The sequence below is a fragment of the Anabrus simplex genome, chromosome 8 (genome assembly GCF_040414725.1).
Source record: "Anabrus simplex isolate iqAnaSimp1 chromosome 8, ASM4041472v1, whole genome shotgun sequence".
In the NCBI taxonomy this organism is placed as follows: Eukaryota; Metazoa; Arthropoda; class Insecta; order Orthoptera; family Tettigoniidae; genus Anabrus; species Anabrus simplex.
In genome coordinates this window covers 81,634,338-81,655,947 of record NC_090272.1, presented here as the reverse complement: position 1 = coordinate 81,655,947, position 21,610 = coordinate 81,634,338, and the positions used below count along the sequence as shown (strand labels likewise).

The window sequence follows — 21,610 nt, the reverse complement described above, 5'->3', positions numbered from 1 at the left end:
GCCCCGGGTTCGATTCCCGGCCAGGTCAGGGTTTTTACCTGGATCTGAGGACTGGTTCGAGGTACACTCAGCCCACGAGCTTATAATTGAGGAGCTATCTGACGGTGAGATAACGGCCCCGGTCTAGAAAGCCTAGAATAACGGCGGAGAAGATTCGTTGTGCTGACCACAGGACACCTCATAATTTGCAGGACTCGGGCTGAACAGCGGTCGCTTGGTAGGCGATGGCCCTTCGGAGCTGTTACGCCATGGAGTTTGGTTTGGAAAAGTGTACAGAGAAGGAAGCGACACCCCTGCAAAGCTCTTTAGCTTCCAGCTTCCGTCCGGTCTCGTGCATTTAGGACAGTTGCAAAACGTACGCCTTAATAAATGCTCTTCATAAAACCTGTGTAAACATACTAACTGAATCTATTTATAACAATAATCACAAACGCCTCCTTTTCATGTGGTTCAGTTGGTTGAGTCGCTGTCCTTCTGAGTCCGAGTTCGCAGGTTAAAATCCCGACTTTGGTCGGTGGCCCTCAAAACGGTGTTGAAATGGCAACAGCTCCATGTTGTTGGTTTCTGGCACGTTAATAAAAATTATACATACGAATATTAGCGTCATAAAACTGTAACTTAATGCTACTATATTCTGCACCCCAGGCTTGCGAGGGAAACGAATTAACAATTTGCTTTACGTCGCAACGACACTGATAGGCCTTATGGTGACGGTGGGATAGGAAAGGCGTAGGAGTGGGATGGAAGCGGCCTTTCCCTTAATTAAGGTACAGCCCCAGCATTTGCCTGGTGTGAAAATGGGAAACCACGGGAAACCATTTTCAGGGCTGCCGACAGAAGGGTTCGAATCTACTGGCTCCCGGATGCAAGCTCACAACTGCGCTGCCCTAACCGCTAGGGAAACTAATAGGACAAGGTAAACACTCCCTAGCATATGTTGTGACATATTTTTCTTTACCAACTAACAAAATATCTATACCCATACCCCTTACATTCTATATTTACTTATTTATTTATTAGTGCCTTTTTTACAGTGGCGAAGTTAGGGCTCGAGGCCCTCTCGTATACTTAACCACACACTAATCAAAATCTTAAATAAAATACTGAGATATGTAAAAAGGTTAAAACTACAAAAATTAACAGTTTTCAAAATAAATTTAAATACATTACTAACTAAATTAATAGAGGGTAGTAGGGGTATCTAAATTCACCCGATCCCGGTACGTATATGTCTTAGCACGGGAAACCTTCTTGATAGAGGATTTAAGATTACAAATGCCTCTACAGCAAACTCCGGCATACGAGGAGCTGTTACGAGAACTACGGGAGAAAAGGGACTCGATCGAGGAAAGCTTTTACAGTACAGACGCATTGATAAATAAGGATTGGATGAAAGAGGAATATGAGTTGAGACATTTGGTGACACGCTTTGCAATACACGGCTTTCATCACCGTATCTGTGCCAAGAAGTCCTACCACCGGGCCAGCCAGGAGTGTGTATGTGTACTGTGCAAAGAACAGTGTGATACATATCACGTAATGAAGTGCATGAAGAGAACACTCTCTCTGAAGCAATTTTGCTCTGAACAAAGTGCTCCTTAAGCGAATTGTAATTTAATTGATGTAATATGTAAATTTTGCACATTGTGCGCAATAAAATTTATTATTAATTAATATTGAAAAGTGCGGCTGCATGGCTAAATGGTTATCGAGTTGGCCTTTGGTCACAGGGGTCCTGGATTCGATTCCCAGCAGGGTCGGGAATTTTAACCATCATTGGTTAATTTCGCTAGCACGGGGGCTGGGTGTTTGTGTCGTCTTCATCATCATTGCATTCTCATCCCGACGCGCAGGTCGCCTAAAAATAAAAATAACTGCACCTGGCGAGCCTAACATGTCCTCGGACATTCCTGGCACTAAAAGCCATTTCAATATTAAAAACTCTTAAAAATGACATCCTCAGGCACGGACACATTCACACTTCAACCATTCAGTCAGCTGTCCTCAGCAGGTAGTCTCGGCAGGTTTAATTTAATTTCGTGTGGCTATTTCTAGCCGAGTGCAGCCCTTGTAAGGCCGACCCTCCGATGAGGGTGGGCGGCATCTGCCATGTGTAGGTAACTGCGTGTTATTGTGGTGGAGGGTAGTGTTATGTGTAGTGTGAGTTGCAGGGATGTTGGGGACAGCACAAACACCCACCCCTCGGGCCACTGGAATTAACCAATGAAGGTTAAAATCCCCAACCCGGCCGGGAATCGGACCCGGGACCCTCTGAACCGAAGGCCAGTACACTGACCATTCAGCCAACGAGTCGGACGTCTCGGCAGGTGACCTTAAATCTTAATAAAGAGCTAGTTTCTCTGACCTGAGCTGACAGGGAATTCCATAATGTGACGCCGATCACCACAAATAATCTATTAACCGTCTTACTAATAAACGGTGTATAACTTTTATACAAGGTTTATACACCGTTTACGCGAAATTCGTTACGAATAAACCGTGTATAAGCCTCCTGTGTATACATCTGTTATAGTTATTCACTGAATTGCTTATACAGTCCAGGACCCTAGTATAAGCGTTGTATAGCAGCGTGTAGCGGAAAAAAAGAAACGAGCGAGCAGTTTATTTTCGTGGTATTTATTGTCGACAGTAATATAATCGTTGTAAAATATTCGGCTTATCCATTTAACATTGAACACACGTTGAAAGAATGACGATAACGTTGATGATCTTCACTATATTTTAAACATAGAAGACATACGGTACCGTACACCATTCAGAGGTTATGGAAGCTAGACATCTTCGTAAAGTAAAACACTTTAAAGAGACGGAATGACAATGAATAACTATAAAAGAAATGATGGTTGGGCGTATTTTTGTGTAAAAATATGTTACAGCTTAATAGACCTTTGATATTGCGAGTTTATTATACACTATCTGCCCCTGCAAAGATCTTTCTTAATTGAGTACCTACCGTATACAAGGGGACATATTCCTCGAGATAAAAAGTGGCATAACTTGAAAACCATACGTAATATGATTTCCATACTTTGTAGCTGAATACGTAGAAATGTGATGTATAAATGCCTAATAGAAACTTTTTTGATCTAACCTTTCGTTTACCTACAAAACAGGTTTTCCTTTCTCCTGAAAAGTAAGGATTTTGGAATGTGTACCCTTTTCAACCCGCCGATTGAATTACAATTGCTTACGTTTTCCGTACGATCCCAGTTAAGAGCTATTGATCTTTTCTTAAGCCATTCCATTTCTTTTTTTGGCGATCATTACACAAGCAAGCTGAAGAAATGTTGATATCAATATAAGTCAATTTCCAGCTGTCTCACGGAATGACAATGAATACGGTAACTATAAAAGAAATTATGGTTGTGTAGTAAGGTGTTACTGCTTAATAGACTTTAAATTGCGAGTTTATTATACATTATCTGCCTCTACAAAGATCTTAGATCTTTCTCAAAGTTGAGTATAAAAAGGGACATATTCCTTGACATAAAAAATGGTATAACTTGAAAACCGTACGTAATATGATTTCCATACTTTGTAGTTGAATACGTAGAAATGTGATGTATAAATGCCTAATAGAAACTTTTTTGATCTAACCTTTCGTTTAGCTACAAAACAGGTTTTCCTTTCTCCTGAAAAGTAAGGATTTTGGAATGTGTACCCTTTTCAACTCGCCGATTCAATTGCAATTGCTTACGTTTTCGGAACTACCCCAGTTAGGAGCTTTTGATATTTTCTTAAGCTTTTCCATTTCTTTTTTTAGCGTCCATTACACAAGCAAGCTGAAGAAATGTTGATATCAATATAAGTCAATTTCCAGCTGTCTCACGGAATGACAATGAATACGGTAACTATAAAAGAAATTATGGTTGGGCGTATGTTTGTGTAATAAGGTGTTACTGCTTAAAAGACTTTAAATTGCGAGTTTATTATACATTATCTGCCTCTACAAAGATCTCAGATCTTTCTCAAATTTGAGTATAAAAAGGGACATATTCCTTGACATAAAAAATGGTATAACTTGAAAACCGTACGTAATATGATTTCCATACTTTGTAGTTGAATACGTAGAAATGTGATGTATAAAAGCCTAATAGAAACTTTTTTGATCTAACCTTTCGTTTACCTACAAAACAGGTTTTCCTTTCTCCTGAAAAGTAAGGATTTTGGAATGTGTACCCTTTTCAACCCGCCGATTGAATTACAATTGCTTACGTTTTCCGTACGATCCCAGTTAAGAGCTATTGATCTTTTCTTAAGCCATTCCATTTCTTTTTTTGGCGATCATTACACAAGCAAGCTGAAGAAATGTTGATATCAATATAAGCGAATTTCCAGCTGTCTCACTTAGTGCTGCCACTGCCTTTTCGATATGCCGTGCTACTGTGCGACTTTCCGGAAAGTTTTGCTCGTAGATAACCAGCAGAAGCGATCATAAAGGCGGTGAACGTGCGAAATACGTCAGTGAACTACAGGAAGAGATTCCTACTCCTTGGAACGAGTGTATACGTGCTGTGTAGTAATACAATGCGTATACCTCGTTTATTAGTAAGAAAAATGTAAAACGCTTACACAGGGTTTATTCACTGTATAACTAAACAAGAGTTAAACAACGGTATAAGGACTTTTTATTAGTAAGACCCTAATTGTATTTGTGCGGTGCAGTGGATAGAAAGATAGGATCTAGAACGTGTATTTAAGTTGTGAAATGATGATAAAAAGGTGAATTTAGAAGAAATATACAGTGGCTGACTTTCAGCTAACACTCCTAAACACCATCGTTAAAGGGTCTTACTAATAAAAAGTCCTTATACCGTTGTTTAACACTTGTTTAGTTATACAGTGAATAACCCCTGTATAAGCGTTTTACATTTTTCTTACTAATAAACGAGGTATACGCATTGTATTACTACACAGCACGTATACACTCGTTCCAAGGAGTAGGAATCTCTTCCTGTAGTTCACTGGCGTATTTCGCACGTTCACCGCCTTTATGATCGCTTCTGCTGGTTATCTACGAGCAAAACTTTCCGGAAAGTCGCACAGTAGCACAGCATATCGAAAAGGCAGTGGCAACACTAAGTGAGACAGCTGGAAATTCGCTTATACTGATATCAACATTTCTTCAGCTTGCTTGTGTAATGAACGCCAAAAAAAGAAATGGAATGGCTTAAGAAAAGATCAATAGCTCCTAATTGGGATAGTACGGAAAGCGTAAGCAATTGTAATTGAATCGGCGAGTTGAAAAGGGTACACATTCCAAAATCCTTACTTTTCAGGAGAAAGGAAAACCTGTTTTGTAGCTAAACGAAAGGTTAGATCAAAAAAGTTTCTATTAGGCATTTATACATCATATTTCTACGTATTCAACTACAAAGTATGGAAATCATATTACGTACGGTTTTCAAGTTATACCATTTTTTATGTCAAGGAATATGTCCCTTTTTATACTCAAATTTGAGAAAGATCTGAGATCTTTGTAGAGGCAGATAATGTATAATAAACTCGCAATTTAAAGTCTTTTAAGCAGTAACACCTTATTACACAAACATACGCCCAACCATAATTTCTTTTATAGTTACCGTATTCATTGTCATTCCGTGAGACAGCTGGAAATTGACTTATATTGATATCAACATTTCTTCAGCTTGCTTGTGTAATGGACGCTAAAAAAGAAATGGAAAAGCTTAAGAAAATATCAAAAGCTCCTAACTGGGGTAGTACGGAAAACGTAAGCAATTGTAATTGAATCGGCGAGTTGAAAAGGGTACACATTCCAAAATCCTTACTTTTCAGGAGAAAGGAAAACCTGTTTTGTAGCTAAACGAAAGATTAGATCAAAAACGTTTCTATTAGGCATTTATACATCAGATTTCTACGTATTCAGCTACAAAGTATGGAAATCATATTACATATGGTTTTCAAGTTATGCCACTTTTTATCTCGAGGAATATGTCCCCTTGTATACGGTAGATACTCAATTAAGAATAAGAAAGATCTTTGTAGGGGCAGATAGTGTATAAAACTCGCAATATCAAAGGTCTATTAAGCTGTAACACATTTTTACACAAAAATACGCCCAACCATCATTTCTTTTATAGTTATTCATTGTCATTCCGTCTCTTTAAAGTGTTTTACTTTACGAAGATGTCTAGCTTCCATAACCTCTGAATGGTGTACCGTATGTCTTCTATGTTTAAAATATCGTGAAGATCATCAACGTTATCGTCATTCTTTCAACGTGTGTTCAATGTTAAATGGATAAGTCGAATATTTTACAACGATTATATTACTGTCGACAATAAATACCACGAAAATAAACTGCTCACTCGTTTCTTTTTTCCGCTTCACGCTGCTATACAACGCTTATACAAGGGTCGTGGACTGTATAAGCAATTCAGTGAATAACTATAACAGATGTATACACAGGAGGCTTATACACTGTTTATTAGTAACGAATTTCGCGTAAATGGTCTATAAACCTTGTATAAAAGTTATACACCGTTTATTAGTAAGACGGAAAGTGTGTAGCTGCCGACGTTTATCAGGCTTCAGCCATGAGACAGCCTGATAGTATGGGGTGGTATGAACATCGTACCCGATGTTGTAAATAAATCTCAGGCAGGAATTCAGTGCTCGTTGAAGTTTAAGTCTTTCTTCTCTCGTCATATCAACTAATACAACGTAACAGTAATCAAGAATAGGGGGAATGAGTGTCTGTATTAGTTTTGCCTTTAGCTCAAATGGAAATATATCCCTCTGCCGTTTAAGAGGGTGAAGCACTCCAAAAGTCTTTTTTTACGTATTTCTTTCGCGTGACCAGAACAATCAAGTGTTTAATTCATAATTAAGCCAAGATTTTTAACCGGTTTACTGTGGGGAATAATGTTCCCATTCAGTAGGATAGGCGGGGTTGCGACATTGTTTGAGCAGCTCAGTAATTTTCGTGGTCCAAATATGATTGCCTGAGATTTTGTGGAGTTTAGTATAAGAGAATTTCGTTGTGCATATATACTGAGTCATCAGAGGTCATTGTTAATATCTTGTCTTGCAGTGTCGATATGTTATTTCCTGTCACGGATGGTATGTCATTGATATAAATACAGAAAAGTATGGGCCCTGGAATACTGCCCTGCGGGGCACCACTAAGTTTCATTTTCCATTTAGAGGCCTTGTCGTTTACTTACACGCTGTTGATGGTTACTCAAATAATAACTAAGAAACTTAAGCGCAGCCAGGTCGAAATTTAGCAGTTCCATTTACTTTATCATAGTCGGAATTTCTATAGTGTCAAAGGTGCTACTGAAGTCAAGAATTTAGTGAGCAGTCGTTTGTCTATAGCGCTTCTTCTTACCTTCAAAAGTGCTGTCGCGGTACTGTGACCCTTCTTAAATCCAGATTGCAAAGGGTCCAAAGCAGCATTTTTATTTAGGTATTCCGGAACTTGCTCGTATACTAAACGTTCAAAGGCTTTAGAAAGCGCAGGGAGTATGAACACAGGACGAATGTCAGAGAGAGATTGTGGGTCTAAACTCTTAGGTACCTGTATACTTACTTTACTTAATCCGGTCCTCTTGTACCATGAGGTGTCGAGGATACGAGAGATCTCCATCTACTCCTATCTCCGGTAATGGCAACGGCCTCTCGTACCGAGAGTCCCCTCTCCTGCAGTGCTTCTCTAATCCCCTCCTCCCATGTCTTCCGTGGTCTTCCTCGAGCCTTCCTTCCTTCCACTCTCACCTCCCTCATTAACCTCGGCAAGAGGTCTGTCGACATTCGGTGGACATGGCCAAACCATCTCAATTGATATTCTTGGATGGTTTTCTCCAGTGGCTTCATATTCAATACTTTCCGGATGGCTGTATTCCTGATCCTGTCTCTCCTGGTTTTGTCCTCTACTTTCCGGAGGTACCTCATCTCTGTCGCCTGGATTCTGCTCTTGGTTCTTTCTGTTAGCACCCAGGATTCGCAGCCATAGGTCAATGTGGGAATAAAGGTGGATTTGTAAACGGCTAATTTTGTGCCCTTTGAGATCTCCTTCTTGTTGAGGAAGTTTGTTCGGATGGCATTAAACAAGCGCCCTGCTGTTCCTATTCTTTCTGTTATTTCTTCCTCCATCTTCCCATCTGAGCTGATGATTGAGCCAAGATACTTGAACTTGGTGACTTGCAGTAGCGGCTTTTCAGGTGCATCAGGTACAGCCCGGCTGCACTTACATTTCTCAAAACAATTGTCTATCATTTTCTGTATCCCTACATTTTCTGTTTAAAACATATTCGTTGAAAAAACCGAAGAGTGCGCTCTATATGTTGTGATTACTCAACATGCGTAGCGCTCATAGTTAAGCAACCGCCGCTGTTCGCTTCACTTACGAGTGCTGCGGACTGAGTGCAGTAGTGATGGGTCGTTCATGAACGAACTGACTCTTTTGAACGACTCATTGAAGAGAGCTAGCTCTAGCTCTCTCAATGAGAGCTAGCTCAGAGCTAGCTCTCTCAATGAGAGTCGACTCTTGTAAGAGCTAGCTCCCTCCTTGCTCCTTGAGAGCTAGCACGAGCCGACTCTTTTATCAACAGCTAGTCGTTCAATTACGAGTCGACTCTTGTATGAGCTAGCTCCCTCCTTGCTCCCTGAGAGCTAGCACGAGCCGACTCTTTTATCAGCAGCGACTCCAAGAAAGAGCTAGCTCGTCACATCGACTCTCGTTCATTTCTAGCCAATGCCATGCCTCAGATAATCACGTGACGTACTGAAGCAGCTTTCTTTTTTACAGGCTGCCCAGTGTAGCCTCTTCCCGCATTCAGTCAGTGCTCTGAGTGCAGTGGTTGTGGGCTGTTTGTTAGGTACGTTTTTGTGCCATAGTTCTGGCAACTTGCAACGTAACGAAACAATGAAATGAAATAAACAACATGTTATTGAGCAATACTTACCTGTTCACTTCCTGTATGCACTCATAATCTATGAAGGATTTAGGGCCTAGTATAGATCTAGTAGGTTAGGAGCAAATAAACGACACGAAGTTCGGGTTAACTAACCTCAACTAAGCACGAACAAACAGTCGCTATCCAGAATACTGAATATACCACTCGGCAAGTAGAAACGGCGTAGTTTTATTCTGTCTGAAATAATTAAGAAATACTCTGATAAATCCTCATCTGTTTCTTAAATGAGTTCGTAGTTATGAATTAACATATTGCCAAAGTTTTTCGGTTTTACGGTACAGTGGATAAAATAATATTACGTAGTTTTAAATCGAATTAAGGCAAATAGAAAATAACACTAGTTTTGGCTTTAAAATATAGGCTAAATAACTCATACCAACGTGTATACCGCAGTACATTTTCAAATAATTATTTATTGACGTGTAAGAAGTCCGACTCCTTAGCTGGATGGTCAGCATTGAGGCCCTCGCTGCAGAGGGTCCCGGATTCGATTCTCGGCCAAGTCGGGAATGTAATTCTTCTGGCTCGGGAAATGGATATTTGTGTTCGTCCCAACACTTTCCTCTTCATATTCAGACAACACACCACAATACCAACCACCATAGAAACACGCAATATTGATTACATCCCTCCGCATAAGGTTAGCGTCAGGAAGGACATCCGGTCATAAAACAGGGCCAGCCGGGCTGAGTGACTCAAACGGTTGAGGCGCTGGCCTACTGACACCAACTTGGCAGGTTCGATCCTGGCTCAGTCCGGTGGTATTTGAAGGTGCTCAAATACGTCAGCCTTGTGTCGGTAGATTTACTGTCACGTAAAAGAACCCCTGCGGGGCTAAATTCTGGCACCTCGGCGTCTCCGAAAACCGTAAATGTTGTTGGTGCGACGTAAAGCCAGTAACATTATTACTTATTATAAAACAGGGCCAAATCCACATTTGCGGAACAGTTCGCACTCGCGAACCCACAAGTGTGGGAAAAGTGGTCGAAGCGGAAGAAGAAGAAGAAGTAAGTTTAGATAGTGTAAGGAATGGCAATATATCGAACATATACGACTCATACGGTTTAATCGTTCTTGAAAAAAAAATAGAAGAGAGTGTGACCATACTGTACACGAAAAATAGGCAAAATGCTATGCGTACTGTAGTATACTTGGTTATATGTATTATCCGCGCACTTTTTAGTGATAGATTTTTGTACTCGTTGGAGAAGTAAGAAGGGTTCCGTCAATACTGCCAACTGAATGGAAATGAAATCTGAATTGAATCGATAATATGATCGATCGATATGAATTTTATAAACCTTTATTATTTTAAGCAAACAACTGTGTCACACACACAATATTTAATACTATATAACATTTCCCGTTGCGAAACTTGTTCCTAGCATGAATTCTATGGTTTGGCTTTGCTGTGTAAACAACAACAGTACGAGTACTTAAAGTGTACGCCAGATGGCGCACAGCGATGATAAGCGATTCTTAGTTTGTGTTTCAAAGGTTGCCAGTACGAATCTCGAAGATAACCGAGGTCGACCGCTTCAGCACTAGGGTGTAAATCTATCACTAAAAAGTGCGCGGATAATACATTTGTGCTGATAGTAGTTTCCATTATTTTCGTTAAAGATCGCGTTTAATCAGCTATGTTTCCTACGCTGCATTAATGAATGAAAGAATCTGTTGTCCCAACGCGGAGTGTCAAGTGAGAAACTTTCTGCAGCTCCAGTCGAAAGAGGATATTCTGATGACATCTTTTGAGTGAAATGTAAACTACGTGCACAGCAATATTCTTCTTATGCTTATCTGGATTGCCGGGGTCGAACGGAAGTATTGCCAATATCTCGAACATACGTCCCGTACGGTGCATTCAATCTTGAAAGACATCATTTTAAGGAGAATGGAACATAGGCAAAGTAATATTAGATGTCATCAATCAACACTGTATATTTGTGACACGTTTCTTCGTTACTGTGTATAAAACTTTATCATCGGATTAATTGCGAATTTTGGCAGCAATGTACATTTGTTTTAAGCTAAGAGTAGCGTACCAAACTATACATTGTGTTGCCATCTGTTGTGTAAAAGGTGAACTATCTCGCACCATATTAGATGTTATCCATTAATACTGCATATTTGTTAAACATTTCTTCGTTACTGTATATAAAGCTTTATCGTTAGATTATTTGCCAATGTTGCCAGGAGTGCATTTGTTTATTCGTTTTATTTCAAGAGAAGCTTTCTGAACTAGACGTTGTGCTGCCATCTGTTGTGGAAAATATAAACTATTTGCGCTATATCGTTCGTTCCCGGAAGTCATGAAGAGCGACCGGAAGTCATAAAGAGCCGTCTGCCCTAAACCGGATGAACGAATGAACGAACGAACCTGGAGCGGAGAGCGGCCTCTGACTTCCTGGCTCGCTCCTACCTTCCCGCTCCCAAGAGTCGACTCTTTTGAACGACTCTCAGTTAGGAGCGGGAGCAAATGAGCTAGCTCCCTCAAAAGAGCTAGTTCGACCCATCACTAGAGTGCAGCCCTCTCAATGCTCAAAGCAGCGCGGGCTGACTTGTGACGTGTAACACAACGGTTGCCACGACAACGCTCAAGACTGTCATGAGTACGCATACGGTTGTATTTGGCGTGGTGCAGCCCAGCGAGTCTCTGGGATATTCGGCTGCTTGGCCCGAGCTGGGACGATATTATCCGAACCCAACCGAACGTGTAACCCGCCCTCTCTGCTTAGGTTGAACACACATGCGGGCTCCTACAGCATTGCTGCCAATATTGGTGTCTCAATCTCACGCTAAAACACAATCAAACGAAGACACATTTACTAGTATATTTTGTCGCGAGAGTTGTGGCTACTGTTACACCAGCTGTAACAAGAAGCTTGTTATAAATTTGAACGTGTGGTGCATGGAGTATTCTTTCATAGTGAAAATAAATGTCCGTTGTTATAATGTGAATCGTGGCCGTGTGGCGGATTAATTGTGAGTGAACTGTAAATAACATAAGCGCATTTGAAGAGCATTTAATAGCACAGATCACACGGTGAGCTCTTGGCGTTTTCATAGTTACTATGTGAAGCGTAGAATAATTATTGTCGTATGGATGTTTGGAGAGGAAGTGCGTTTGAAATTCATTAGGGATATAAATATGTAGTATTATAGTATTTAAATCTTTTCTTATAGTGTGAAAGAATAGTGTTCCCTCCAAAGCGTGCTTTAACATGGAACCCTCCGTGGATTTAGTTCGTATTTTAAGAGAAACTCCGTTTTCGAAATGGAAGGAGGAGGTTGACATATCAGAAAATAACAGGATCCCACGACATTTGACACACACAGGTTAAAAAATGAACTTCAGTTTATCTATTCTGATTCCACCTACAAAAATACCAGTTTGGAGGAAATAATTCTGTCGCTCAATAAAAATGAACTCATGGACGTTTTCAAAGAAGCGTATAAATTATTTTAATTAATTCTTACCATACCGTCTACCAGCTCCTCAGTAGAAAGAAGCTTTTCGTGCCTTAAGCGGATAAAAACCTACTTAAGGAATTCAACATCGCAGGAGAGGTTGAATGCGCTGGCAACCATATCCCTGGAGAAGTCACTGCTCAGCGACTTGATGGATACAATGCCCTTTTACGATGACATCATTGATAAGTTCGTTGCTTCAAAGGACCGAAGGATAGATTTAACGTACAAGCAATAGACGTTACCGAATGTAATATTTGTTTTTTAGTTAATGTTATAGTTACATTGTGCTTTTTAAAGTAGGCCTAATTGCATGAAAATTACACAGCGGATATTTGTAGACCATTATCATACCAAAAGATCTCCCCGATCCCTTATTTCCTCCTAGCTAGATTATCCAACACACCTATTCAAAATGTAGGCTACACATTTACTGCAGATGCGAGTGCTGGGCTGCACCAAATTTACAACCCACGAGCCGCCACTGGTGACTTGTTCTAATGGCTTACTATCGACCATGATACAGTGTCTCTCCTCATTCCTGCTGATAACCATAGTCTTTGTCTTGTCCACATTCACCTCCATACCTTTTTCCTTAAGCTCTTCCACCCATACATTGATGTTGTGCTGCAGGTTTTGTTCGCTGGAGGCAACAACAATCAGGTCATCAGCAAATGCCAGGTCAGAAAATCGTAATGGTCGCATGAGATAATTTCCGACCGTCAATTTCTTGATTTTCTCATGACACAGCTTCATAATATGGTCGAGGTATACGATGAAAAGAAGAGGGCTAAGACTGCAGCCCTGCCGGACTCCTTGTCTCGTAGTGAACTCTGCTGACCTCACATTTCCTGTCCGCACGTAATTCCGACAGTTCTTATACAGACTCATGATTGAACTGCAAAGTGACTTGCTAACTCCATACTCCTTTAGGACTTTCCAGAGTTTGGACCTCGGGACTCTGTCAAATGCCTGTTTCAGGTCAATAAAGGCAGCATGAAGGGTCTTGTTCTTTTCCAGTAGCTTTGCACTGGCCATCCTAACAGTAAATATGAGATCTTGCGTGCTTCTATTTGGGCGGAAGCCACACTGGGCTTCTTCAAGTTTAGCCTCTACCTCCTTTCTTAATCTAGTCTCCAGGATCTTTGAGAAGACCTTCCCAGGCACTGATAACAAGGATATGCCACGGTGATTACTGCACTCTCGATTGTCTCCTTTCTTAAAGATGGGGATGATGACTGCTACTTCCCAATCTCTAGGTACCTTTTTTGTTCTCCAGGCCTCCACCATAATCTTGAATAGAAAGTTTCCTGCTTTCTTTCCCAAGTTCTTAATCATTTCTGGGGCGATTCCATCATGTCCTTGGGCCTTCCCATTCTTGAGTTGTTTAATAGCCAACTGCATTTCATTTATCCTTAAGTCCTCTCCTTCTTCTTGTTCTCCTTCTCCCCCCGTCTCCTCTCTTTCCTCACTTGACCATGAGCTGTCTTCATTCCCATTTCCATTCAGTAAATCATTAAAATATTCTTTCCATCTCTCCATTATTTCTTTCTCTTCTGTTAAGATTTTCCCTTCCTTATCTTTTATAAACTTTAGAGGGCACTGTTTCTCCTTTCTCATGTTTTTCAGTGCTCTATAGAACAGCTTCTGGTTCTCTTTATAATTTTTCTCCATTCTTTGTCCGAATTCTTCCCAAGACTGTCTTTTCGCTGTTTTCACTAGGTCTTTAACCTTTCTTCTTTGTTCCTTATACATCTCATGGTCCTCAGCATCCTTGCTTCTTAAGTATTTCTTCCACATTTCCTTTTTCTTTCTTACTTCTTCCTTGATATCATCATTCCACCAGCTTGTTCTTTTCTTGTACTCCCCCACCTTTGTTGTTCCACATACTTTACTTGCCACTTCTAATAGTATCTTCTTGAACATGTTCCACTTTCCCTCCAGGTCCATTTCCTCGATCCTCTCCTCTATCCTCTGACACTCCTCCTCCACTTCCTGTGTGAACTGCTCCTGTACCTCCCTGTTCTCTCTTAACTTATACACCTTAATCTTTTCTTGCTTCTTGTTCTTAGGTTGTTTCCTCTGTACCTTGCTGTTGTTTCCATTGTTGTTATCAAGGGAAAATGGTCACTTCCTATTTCATAGCCACGGTATACTCGACAGTCTGTCACCTTCTGGAGGTGATCTCTCTTCACTAACACATAATCTATGATGGAGCGCTCATCTCGGCTGGGTTCCTCCCTCGTGTACATGTGTATCATCTTATGCGGGAACATGGTGTTCACTGCGACGAGATTATTGGCAACGCAGAAATCAACAATCCTCTCACCATTGTTGTTAACCACAGGCTCACCATGCCGGCCAACAGCTCCGCCACTTCCCTCTGGCTGGTTTCCGACTCTGCCGTTGAGATCTCCTAATACAATGATTTCCCCTCGAGTGTCATCCACCACATTCTGTAGCTCTTCGTGGAACCTATCCTTCTCCTCCTTTCTTACATCGTCGTTCACTCCGTAAACCACAATAAATGTCATCAGCTCCATCTCTGGATCTAATCGTATGCTAACTGTTAGAATTCTATCCGTGTGGAATTTCCAATCCTGAATCTTGTTTCTGAAGTTCTTGTGGATCAGTAGTGCTACTCCTGATTTGGCCCTTAATCTGATGTTAACTCCACTATAAATGAGCACATGATCGTTCACCATTGTATCTACCCCTTGACCTTTCTTTTTTGTCTCTGTCAGTGCCAGCACTACAAGTCTTGCTCTCTCGAATTCTGCCACTAATTCATTCTCCTTTCCAGCTAATCCTCTTATATTCCATGTTCCAGATCTCATAATCCTTTTTCCTCGCCATGTTACCATCGGGTTCAGCAGTCCGGTGTATCTCTCGTTTTGACTTTTCATGAGAATTATTTCGGGCGTGTGAGATATGGGCCCACAGTGCCTATAGGGCAGTGAGGGGGCTGCCCTCTTTTTGCCTCTGCCCCTGCCATGCTGCAACTTCAGGACTGGTGGTGTTCTCATTCCCTACTCCCTGAGACAAAGATTTTCTTCCTTCAGGACCTACAGCTGAAGGTCTGTCATTTAGTCTGGCCCCTCATCCTCGACCTTACCGGCAAGGGTGACCCTGCCAGGAGCCGAAGCTCCCGCCGGCATCGCTCTCGGGATCACTGAGGCACGCAAGCCTCCCCACCACGTCAAGGTACCAGACCATGGGGGAGGAGGTACCTGTATAATATTCAATATTGCCTGTTTTTCAGACAGTAGGGAAAATTCCGTTTAGTAAACAGTAGTTCAGTATGTGCGACAGTATAGGGAGGACAGCACCAATAATGTTATGTATAAAAGTAATAGGATTATCATCTACACGCGTGGCCTTTGATTTAATCGAGTACAAAGCCTTTTTAACCTGATTTTCTGTGACACTGTGAAATGTGAATGGTGGATCGGCTGGAGGGGAGGGCGGTGATTCGGTGCAGTTAATTGGGGTAGGTTGAATATTTATTCTGCTAGAGTAATCGTTCAGTTCGTCAAGTAGAATGTCAGGAGTTGTCTGGCTCTGTTGATGTTTTCCTATTCCCAGAGCTCTAAATTGGTCCCATGCGCGATTGGAATTAAAGTTGTTAGCTAAATTCCGGAAATATGCACATTTTTTATTTCTGATTAACTGCTTTGTGCGATTTCTTAAGATGCGGTAAGATTCGAAGTCTGTGTCATCTAAGGTTTGTTTATAATGTCCAAAATAACTAGTCACGGTGGGCCATCATTCTCTTGGTTTCAACATCTAGCCATGGAGAAGGGCGAGAAACCTTTATTCGACGTGTATGTGTGTGTTTCTTTGCCGCATTAATCGTATTAGATGTCACTTCTTTATAGGTTATCACATTACCATTATTATAATAAAATTACCGCATTTACATTCTGGCTTGGGGACTTGGTGTTTGTCCCAACATTTTCCTCTTCATATTCAGACAACATACTAGACTACCAGGCACCAAAGAAACACACAACAGTGATTACATCCCTCCATATAGGGTTGCGTCGGGAAGAGCATCCGGCCGTAAACAGGGCCAAATTCACATGTGCGACACAGTTCGCACCCGTGACCCCACAGATGTAGGAAAAACGGAAGAAGAAGAAGAAGAAAAGGAGGAGGAGGAAGAAGAAGAAGATGATGATGATGATTACTATTAGCTTCCGGAATCCGCACGAATCCACCACTCTTACTTGGATCCAAGGACACTAATTTCTTTTTTAGGTATTCTATACCACCTAAACTCTGGAAGTTTGGTCACCTATCAAAATAAATGCCCCCCCCCAAACTGAAATCCTGGCTACGCTACTGGTTTATACCACATGGTTACACGCTCACCTAGGGGCACATCCTCTAGCAGCAATGGTAGTTGGTCTTGAAGAAACTGTAGGTACAGATTCCTGTCAGATGATCCTCAAAGAAATAGGGTCCAATTAGATGATCACTCAGTATACCACACCAGACATTTACTACCCATCGTGCCTGAAATGCTGCCTGCCGTACCCAGTGGGGATTTTCAACACTCCAGTAGTGCATATTATGACGATTCACAGAGCCGTTATTATGAAATCGTACCTCGTCCGAAAATAAAATATGAGATACAAACATTGGATTATTTGTCACTTGTGTCAGTATCCACGCATAGAAATCAACACGAATTTCGAAATCTCTTCCGTGGAGTTCTTCATGTAGTTGCAAGTGATACGAAAAGAAAAAAAAAAGAAAAATACTGGAATGCATATCCTTACAACAGACGACTGGCTGATGCTGGCCTGTTGTGTTACTGCCCGGGTACTCGTGTGAGGATTCTCCCGGAAAGTGTCCAAAACCATATCAGCAGTTTCAGCGGACGTAACTGGTGTCTCTCTAACAGGACCTGTTCGGGAACGTGACGAAGTTAGCGAGATATATATATATATATATATATATATATATGAAAAACACGAATAGACCATTAGATTTCCTTCCTTGCTTCTGCGTATTTAATTTTTCATCTTAATGTAATGTAATGGACATAAATTTAATGTCTTTTCTCAGAGCGTTTACGTCTCCTATCATAAACTGAACTCCCGGCCCCATAGATAAACCGGACACGGGTTGGACACACACACATACTGCTCTTCAGTGTTCTGAACCGAGAATACTTTGCTGTTTGGGATACCACTTGTCTCTCTTCATGTTAATTCACCCACTGCCTAGTCAGCTATTTATCTTCTAGTGAGAACCTGTGAAGAGGATTTGTGCTTTACAATGGCGAAAATTAAGATTATCTCTTCGGTTTTTGTTGTTTCTCTATAACGACATAACCTTTGGTGGAACTGTTGTACTCGGGCTGAGTGGCTCAGACAGTTGAAGCGCTGGCCTTCTGACACCAACTTGGCACGTTCGATCCTGGCTCAATCCGGTGGTATTTGAAGGTGCTCAAATACGTGTGGGTAGATATACTGGCATGTGAACTCCCGTGGGACAAAATTCAGGCATCTCGGTGTCTCCGAAAACCGTAAAAGTTCGTAGTGGGACGTAAAGCAAATCACATTATTGGTGCTATTTAGGATCCAAATTAACTAACCGACAATTGAATGAATCCAAACGTGCCACTTCCTGTATTTATTTCGGAACCGTAAGAATAGAGTCGTCCGCCTCTGTGGTGTAGTGGTTAGTGTGATTAGCTGCCACCTCCGGAGGCCCGGGTTCGATTCCCGGCACTGCCACGAAATTTGAAAAGCGGTATGAGGGCTGGACCGGGGTCCACTCAGCCTCGGGAGGTCAAATGAGTAAAGGTGGATTCGATTCCCACCTCAGCTATCCCGGAAGTGGTTTTCCATGGTTTCCCACTTCTCCTCCAGGCAAATGACGGGATGGTACCTAACTTAAGGCCACGGCTGCTTCCCTCCCTCTTCCTTGTCTATCCCTTCCGATCTTCGCATCCCCCTCACAAGGCCCCTGTTCAGCATAGCAGGTGAGGCCGCCTCAGTTGTATCCCCCGACCCATTGTCTCACGCTCCAGGACACTGCCCTTGAGGCGGTAGAGGTGGAATCCATCGCTGAGTAAAGGTAATCGCCCACTACGCCGCGCAGCGCAGCGCAGCCGAGAAGAAATTTCCGTGGTCTGCTTCTTGTGAAATGAAATGGCTTAACGCCCACTGCAGGGAGCCGCGCCGCGCTGCGCGGAACAAGCTTGTGGATTTTCCGCACCAGAAGCCCCCCTTAAGAGGGAAAACCAACCCTGGAGGGAAGGCAGATTAAAAAGAAGTAAGAAGAATAGTATCACTTTAATAAAAGCACGCCGACCCTGCCAGGATTCGAACCTGGAATCTTCTGATCCGTGGTCAGACGCGTTATCCGTTGCGCCACAGGGCCACACGAGCCCACCGAGAACATGGGCAGGAATGGCGGTCTCGGAGAAAGTTACATTCTACCCTTAATGAAACGTTGCTACGCATGTCACATCGTTCCATGTTACCTTTCTTTCTTTCTTAATCTGCTTACCCTCCAGGGGTAATCACACTAACCACTACACCACAGAGGCGGACTTCCACGTTACCCCCTGTACTATTTTATTAACTTTAGCTGCCACCCCCGGAGGTCCGGGTTCGATTCCCAGCTCTGCCACGAAATTTGAAAAGTTGTACGAGGGCTGGAACGGGGTCCACTCAGCCTCGGGAGGTCAACTGGGTAGAGGGGTGTTCCATTCCTCCTCAGCCAATCTCGAAGTGGTTTTCCGTGCTTTCCCACTTCTCCTCCAGGCAAATGCTGGGATGGTACCTGACTTTAGGCCACGGCCGCTTCCTTCCCTCTTCCTTGTCTATCCCTTCCAATCTTCCCATTCCCCGACAAAGCCGATGTTCAACATAGCAGGTGGGGTACTGGTCATTCTCCCAGTTGTATCCCAGACCCAAAGTCTCACGCTACAGGACACTGCCCTTGAGGCGATAGAGGCGAGATCCCTCGCTTAGTCCGAGGGAAGAATCATCCTGGAGGGTAAACAGATTAAGAAGAACAACTTCAGATCCGTAAGTATGGTGTCAGTGTATTAAAAACATACCGACCCTGCCAGGATTCGAACCTGGAATCTTCTGATCCGTAGTCAGACGCGTTATCCGTTGCGCCACAGGGCCACATGTATGCCAAGCCTTGTCGACCGTAGGCAAGCGGCAATGGCCATCTCGGAGAAAGTTACATTTTTAATGATGAATTTTCAGTAGCAAGCAATTAATAATAGCCTACTTGTAATTACACCAATGTAATCCTGCATTTTTTATTAACGGTAGCGCTTTGGTATGCGGGTGGCAAGTTAGGAATCATATGGATACATAGAATAATGTTTTGTCCACCCCTGTGTGCGGTGGTTGGTGTGATTAGCAGCCGGGGTTCGATTCCCGGCTCTGCTACGAGGGCTGGAACGGGGTCCACTCAGCATGGGAGGTCAACTGAATAGAGGTGGGTTCGATTCCCATTTCAGCCCTCCTCGAAGTAGTTTTCCGTGGTTTCCCACTTCTCCTCCAGGCAAATGTCGGGATGTTACCTAACTTAAGGCCACGGCCGCTTCCTTCCCTCTTCCCTGCCTATCACTTAAAATATTACCATCCCCCCACAAGGCCCCTGTTCAGCACAGCAGGTGAGGCCGCCTAGGAGAGGTATTGGTCATTCTCCTTAGTTGTATCCCCGACCCAAAGTCTCACGCTCCAGGACCCTGCCCTTGAGGCGGTAGAGGTGGAATCCATCGCTGTGTCTGAGGGAAAAACCAACCCTGGATTGTAAACAGATTAGGAAGAAGAAGAAGAACAAACAAAACACGTAAGGAGAAAGTAACTTCATTGTTTGGACATAGACAAGAAAAAAATAGTAATGGGGAATCTAGCTAGCGTTCGCCTATAAGTAAAGCAGTAAAATGAACTTTATGTAATGCCATTCAAAGTGTGTAGATCGAAAACAGACTACGTGCCAACCAGTTTGGCTCACATCCAAGCTAACTGGGTCACTGACATTCTCGTTATATAGAGTAAGTAGAGGTGGCCCCTGTGGCCTAATGGATAAGGCATCGGTCTCCTAAACCGGGGATTGTGGGTTCGAGTCCCACCAGGGGTAGAAATGTTTTTTTCCAGTCATTTTCAAAGAGGCATTTTGATGATGATGATGATGATGATGCTTGTTGTTTAAAGGGGCTTAACATCCAAGGTCATCGGTAGCACGGGTATTTTATTACGTACTTTACTTGTACTTGTATTTAATATCGAAGTTACTACATAGCGACAGAGTAAGAGAGAGAGTTTAAAAGTGACTTTAAATTATTCATTACCTTTTCAATGTTTCCTGTTCATGTTGGCCGTGCGGTTAGGTGACGTCTAAAGCCCTGAAGATGGCTTTCCGTGGCTTTCCATTTTCACACTAGGCACACTCTAGGGATGTACCTTAATACAAGCTGCGGCCGCTTCCTTTGCCATTCTTGCGTCCCCGAAACCCTTCAATGGGTTAGTGCGACATTAAAACCACTAGCAAAAATTAATACGCCGCCTCTGTGGTGTAGTGCTTAGCGTGATTAGCTGCCACCCCCGGAGGCCCGGGTTCGATTCCCGGCTCTGCCACGAAATTTGAAAAGTGATACAAGGGCTGGAACGGGGTCCACTCAGCCTCGGGAGGTCAACTGAGTAGAGGTGGGTCGATTCGCACCTCAGCCTCCCTCGAAGTGGTTTTCCGTGGTTTCCCACTTCTCCTCCAGGAAAATGCCGGGATGGTACCTAACTTATGGTCACGGCTGCTTCCTTCCCTCTCACTTGCCTATCCCTTACAATCTTTCCATCCCCCCCCCCCTCAAGGCCCCTGTTCAGCATAGTAGGTGAGGCAGCCTGGGCGAGGTACTGGTCGTTATCCCCAGTTGTATCCCCGACCCCATGTCTCATGCTCCAGGACACTGCCCTTGAGGCGGTAGAGGTGGGATCCCTCGCTGAGTCCGAGGGAAAAACTAACCCTGGAGGGTAAGCAGATTAAGAAGAAGAACAACAAATAATACGTAATAATAATAATAATAATAATAATAATAATAATAATAATAATAATAATAATAATAATAATTGTTCCGAGGTATCTGTGGAACAGCAGAAGTGAAAGAAGGTGCGGGCTGGAATAGGTCTCAACTACCA

General features: G+C 42.5%; 3 non-coding genes across 3 annotated transcripts; 1 reads left to right on the top strand and 2 right to left on the bottom strand.

Moving 5' to 3' along the window:
* Positions 1 to 18,757: 18,757 nt before the first annotated feature.
* Positions 18,758 to 18,830, bottom strand: TRNAR-ACG (transfer RNA arginine (anticodon ACG)). Its single transcript has one exon. It is a non-coding gene; the product is annotated as a tRNA-Arg (tRNA).
* Positions 18,831 to 19,515: 685 nt separating this feature from the next.
* Positions 19,516 to 19,588, bottom strand: TRNAR-ACG (transfer RNA arginine (anticodon ACG)). Its single transcript has one exon. It is a non-coding gene; the product is annotated as a tRNA-Arg (tRNA).
* An 897-nt stretch (positions 19,589 to 20,485) lies between these two features.
* Positions 20,486 to 20,558, top strand: TRNAR-CCU (transfer RNA arginine (anticodon CCU)). Its single transcript has one exon. It is a non-coding gene; the product is annotated as a tRNA-Arg (tRNA).
* Positions 20,559 to 21,610: the final 1,052 nt, after the last annotated feature.